This window comes from Triticum dicoccoides, chromosome 5B, assembly GCF_002162155.2.
Source record: "Triticum dicoccoides isolate Atlit2015 ecotype Zavitan chromosome 5B, WEW_v2.0, whole genome shotgun sequence".
Lineage (NCBI taxonomy): Eukaryota > Viridiplantae > Streptophyta > Magnoliopsida > Poales > Poaceae > Triticum > Triticum dicoccoides.
The window spans coordinates 491303277-491309019 of record NC_041389.1 but is presented as its reverse complement, the minus strand read 5'-3'; positions in this window follow the sequence as shown (position 1 = coordinate 491309019).

The following is a 5743-nucleotide window of genomic DNA, read 5'->3' as shown; positions in this document are numbered from 1 at the left end:
AAAGGGATACTTGAATAAAAGTTTTTCTATGAAAGACCTTGGTGAAGCTGCTTACATATTGAGCTTCAAGATCTATAGAGATAGATCAAGACGCTTGATAAGTTTTTTCAATGAGTACATACCTTGACAAGATTTTAAAGTAGTTCAAAATGGAACAGTCAAAGAAAGAGTTCTTGCCTGTGTTACAAGGTGTGAAGTTGAGTAAGACTCAAAGCCCGACCACGGCAGAAAATAGAAAGAGAATGAAAGTCATTCCCTATGCCTCAGTCATAGGTTCTATAAAGTATGCCATGCTGTATACCAGCTCTATTGTATGCCCTACCACTGAGTTTGGCAAGGGAGTACAATAGTGATCTAGGAGTAGATCACTGGACAGCGGTCAAAATTGTCCTTAATGGAATAAGGATATGTTTCTCGATTATGGAAGTGAAAAAAGGGGTTCGTCGTAAAGGGTTACGCCGATGCAAGTTTGACACTAATCTAGATGACTCTAAGTCTCGGTCTAGATACATATTGAAAGTGGGAGCAATTAGCTAGAGTAGCTCCATGCAGAGCATTGTTGACATAGAAATTTGCAAAATACATGCGGATCTGAATGTGGCAGACCCGTTGACTAAGATTCTCTCACAAGCAAAACACGATCACACCTTAGTACTCCTTGGGTGTTAATCACATAGCAATGTGAACTAGATTACTGAATCTAGTAAACCCTTTAGGTGTTGATCACATAGCGATGTGAACTATGGGTGTTAATCACATGATGATGTGAACTATCGATGTTCATCACATGGTGATGTGATCTAGATTATTAACTCTAGTGCAAGTGGGAGACTGAAGGAAATATGCCCTAGAGGCAATAATAAAGTTATTATTTATTTCCTTATTTCATGATAAATGTTTATTATTCAGGCTAGAATTGTATTAATCGGAAACATAATACATGTGTGAATACATAGACAAACAGAGTGTCACTAGTATGCCTCTACTTGACTAGCTCGTTAATCAAAGATGGTTATGTTTCCTAACCATGAACGAAGTGTTGTTATTTGATTAACGAGGTCACATCATTAGTTGAATGATCTGATTGACATGACCCATTCCATTAGCTTAGCACCCGATTGTTTAGTATGTTGCTATTGCTTCCTTCATGACTTATACATGTTCCTATGACTATGAGATTATGCAACTCCCGTTTGCCGGAGGAACACTTTGGGTGCTACCAAACGTCACAACGTAACTGGGTGATTATAAAGGAGCATTACATGTGTCTCCAAAGGTAGATGTTGGGTTGGCGTATTTCGAGATTAGGATTTGTCACCCCGATTGTCGGAGAGGTATCTCTGGGCCCTCTCGGTAATGCACATCACATAAGACTTGCAAGCATTACAACTAATATGTTAGTTGTGAGATGATGTATTACGGAACGAGTAAAGAGACTTGCCGGTAACGAGATTGAACTAGGTATTGGATACCGACGATCGAATCTCGGGCAAGTAACATACCGATGACAAAGGGAACAACGTATGTTGTTATGCGGTCTGACCGATAAAGATCTTCGTAGAATATGGGGGAACCAATATGGGCATCCAGGTCCCGCTATTGGTTATTGACCAGAGATGTGTCTCAGTCATGTCTACACCATTCTCGAACCGTAGGGTCCGCACGCTTAAGGTTTCGATGACAGTTATATTATGAGTTTATGTATTTTGATGTACCGAAGGTTGTTCGGAGTCCCGGATATGATTACGGACATGACGAGGAGTCTCGAAATGGTCGAGACATAAAGATTGATATATTGGACGGATATATTTGGACACCGGAAAGGTTCCGGAGAAGTTTGGAGCCCCGGGAGGTTACCGGAACCCCCCGGGAGATATATGGGCCTTATTGGGCCCATGTAGGAGGAAGAGAGAAGGAGCAAGGGAGGGGGGCGCGCTCCCCCAAGCCCAATCCGAATTGGGGAGGGGGGCCGCCCCCCCTTTCCTTTCTCCTTCCCCCTCTTCCTATTACTACTACTAGTACTACTTCCTAATACTAGTACTCTTTCCTTCCCCATCCAAATAAGATAAGGAAAAGAGAGGGAAACCTACTTGGAGTAGGTTTCCCCCTCCTCATGGCGCGCCCCCCCTAGGGCCGGCCACCTCCTCCCTCCCTCCTTTATATACGGGGGTAGGGGGGCACCCTAGAACACACAAGTTGATCATTGATCGTTCCTTAGCCGTGTGCGGTGCCCCCCTCCACGATATTACACCTCGGTCATATTGTAGCGGTGCTTAGGCGAAGCCCTGCAACAGGAGAACATCAAGATCGTCACCACGCCGTCGTGCTGACGGAACTCCCCCTCGGCGCCTCTGCTGGATCGGAGATCGAGGGTGCGTCATCGAGCTGTACGCGTGTCAAGAACTCGGAGGTGCCGGAGTAACGGTACTTGGATCGGTTGAACCGGAAGACGTACGACTACTTCCTCTACGTTGCATCAACGCTTCCGCTTCGGTCTACAAGGGTACGTAGACAACACTCTCCCCTCGTTGCTATATCATCACCATGATCTTGCGTGTGCGTAGGAATTTTTTTTGAAATTACTACGTTCCCCAACAAGCCTCTATACTCGAGCGAGAAACTGCAGTCTGTTTCTTTGTCTTCCAAGCAATAAGAGAGCCACCAAGAAAGACACAGTAAGCAGACAGCGAGCGTCTATCAGAGGGATCACTAGCCCAGGTAGCATCAGAGTAAGCCTGGAGCTCAAGAGAACCGGAGTGAGGAAAGAAAAGGCGCTAAGAGATCGTACCACGAAGATATCGTAGGACACGGAGGAGGTGACTATAGTGGACAGAGGTGGGAGCTGAAACAAACTGACTCAGGATGTGAACGGGATAGGAGATGTCAGGACGCGTAATAGCAAGATAGACAAGGCTACCAATGAGGTGACAATAGCGAGTGGGATTAGGAAGAGGGTCAGCATCAGAGGCACGAAGCTGAATGTTAAGCTCCATAGGAGTCACAACAGTGCGGTCATCACTGAGAGCAGCTCGAGCAAGAAGATCCTGAATGTATTTCTCTTGAGAGATGTAGAAGCCATCAGAAGTGGAGGAGATCTCAATCCCAAGAAAATAGCGAAGAGGACCAAGATCAGTCATGAGGAACTGGTCGTGAAGGCGGGCCTTAACAAAGGCAATGTAGTCAGAGTCGTCACCAGTGATGATCATGTCATCAACATAAAGAAGGAGAAGAGTCCGACCACGAGGGGACATGTGAACAAACAACGCAGGATCATGATCACTGGGCAAGAAACCAGCTGCATTCACCACAGAGGCGAAGCGCTCAAACCAAGCGCGAGGGGCTTGTTTAAGACCATAGAGTGAGCGGCGAAGTCGACAGACCATACCGTCAGGAGCATAGTACCCCGGTGGTGGCTGCATGTAAACCTCCTCACATAGCTCGCCATTAAGAAAGGCGTTCTGGACATCAAGTTGAGAGATAGGCCACTGGCGAACAGAAGCCACGGAAAGGAGAGTGCGGACAGTGGTCATGTGAGCAACAGTAGTGAATGTCTCGTCATAGTCGCGCCCCTGCTCCTGCTGAAAACCACGGGCCACAAGACGAGCTTTGTAGCGCTCAAGAGAACTATCGGAGCAGGTCTTAATCTTGTAGACCCACTTGCAGGTGATGGGACGAACACCGGAAGGGAGGGAAACCAGCTCCCATGTGCCAGAGCGCTCAAGGGCAGCAAGTTCTTCAGCCATCGCAAGCTGCCATTCAGGTTGAGTCATGGCAGTATGATAGGAAGTGGGCTCAGTGATGACAGAGAGACCATACCGATCAGGAGAGTAGAGATCAGGCGGTGGGCGAGGCCGAGCCCGGAGGTTGTGAACCGGGGGAGGCGTGAGGAGAGGTGCACCAGAGGTGGAAGGCGCGTCAGAGGAGACATCCTCAGGACGAGGGCGACGAGTGTAGTGGAGAGGAAACGGTGAGAGAGGGCGACGAACTGGAGACGATGGTGGAGAGGTGGAGGAAGAGAGTGGAGAAGATGGTGTCGGTGATGAAGGAGAAGGAATGGGAGATGCCGGAGGAATAGATGACACATGAGGCACATAGCAGGGTGTATCAGGAAGGAGAAGGAAAGAGAGATCGTCCACAGAGAAACTTGAGGAAGAAGGACGTGGGTAGTAGGAACGAGACTCATCAAAGGTCACATCACGCGAGATGCGCAAGCGGCGACCCACAGGATCCCAACATCAATAGCCCTTGTGCTCATCACTGCAACCAAGGAAAACACACTCAACTGACTGAGCAGTCAGTTGGGTGCGTTCTCGGGGGGCAAGAAGAACATAGCACACACATCCAAACATACGGAGAGTGGAGTAGTCAGGAGAGCGACCAGTGAGACACGCCAAAGGAATACCATCCTGCAAGGCAGTCGAGGGCTGAATGTTGATGAGATAGGTGGATACAGAGACAGCCTCAGCCCAAAAATGGGGTGGAAGGGAAGCATCAATCATCATCGCACGAGCCATCTCAAGTAAATGATGATGCTTACGTTCGGCAACACCATTCTGAGCATGAGCACCAGGGCATGAAAACTGGGCAAGAGTACCCTGTTCCGCGAGAAAACCACGCAACAGCAGAGAGATATACTCTCCAGCAGAGTCAGCACAAAAAGTGCGAATGGGCGTGGAGAACTGGGTGTGAACCATGGCAGCAAAACGTTTGTATATAGGGAGAACCTCGCTACGAGATTTCATGAAGTAGAGCCAAGTGTAGCGAGAGAAATCATCAATAAACAAAACATAGTAGCGGTGACCACCTTTTGAATCAAAGGGAGCAGGACCCCAAACATCAGAATGAACTAAGTCAAAAGGACGCTGAGATACAGACTCACTAGTAGGATAAGGTAACTGAGTCTGTTTCCCAAGTCTGCAACCATTACAATGTAAGGAGACATCTCCAGATACAGACCCTAAGAGGCCCTGACGAACTAAAGAAGACAAGCAAGAGCCACATATGTGACCAAGACGATGATGCCACTGCTGGAAGGACGCAGACGAGGAGGCAGCAAGAGCATGGGAGCTGGCAGAAGTGGTGACAGCGGAAGGAACACAAAGCCAGTCAACCTCCCAAAGGCCCTCTGACTCACGGCGCCGGGGCCAGCACCAACCAAAGCCTTGGTGCGACGATCCTGAATGGAGCAAGAGTCGGTATCAAGAATGACACGACAACCAGAATCAGTAAGTTGGGCAGCGGAAAAAAGATTCATGGTAAGGCGAGGAACATGTGAAACACTCAGAACAGAAAAAGATGGAGTGGAAAGAATACCACGACTAGCAACAGGAAGAGATGTGCCATCGACAGTAAGAACATTAACAGGCGAATCAAGTGGTCGGAGAGAAGACAACGCGGAAGAATCAGAAGACATATGAAAGGAGGCTCCAAAATCTAGAACCCACGAGGATGTACCTGACTGTGTAGATGCCGGTGATGGTGAGGAAGAGGATGCAGTCACAGCAGCAGCGGAGCCAGTCGATGAGGAGCCCGAGGAAGCAAGAAGACGCTTGAGGCGAACAATGTCCTGGTCAGTGAGTGACGGAGCCGAGGAAGACACAGGAGTCCCGCTGGAAGAGGAGCGCCTCTGATCACGCTTCTTCTGGCGACAATCAGACTCTGGGTGACCTGACCGGGAGCAGTAACCACAGACGGTGTCACGACGCGACGTGCCCCTCTCAGTATAAACAGGGCGACCCCCCCC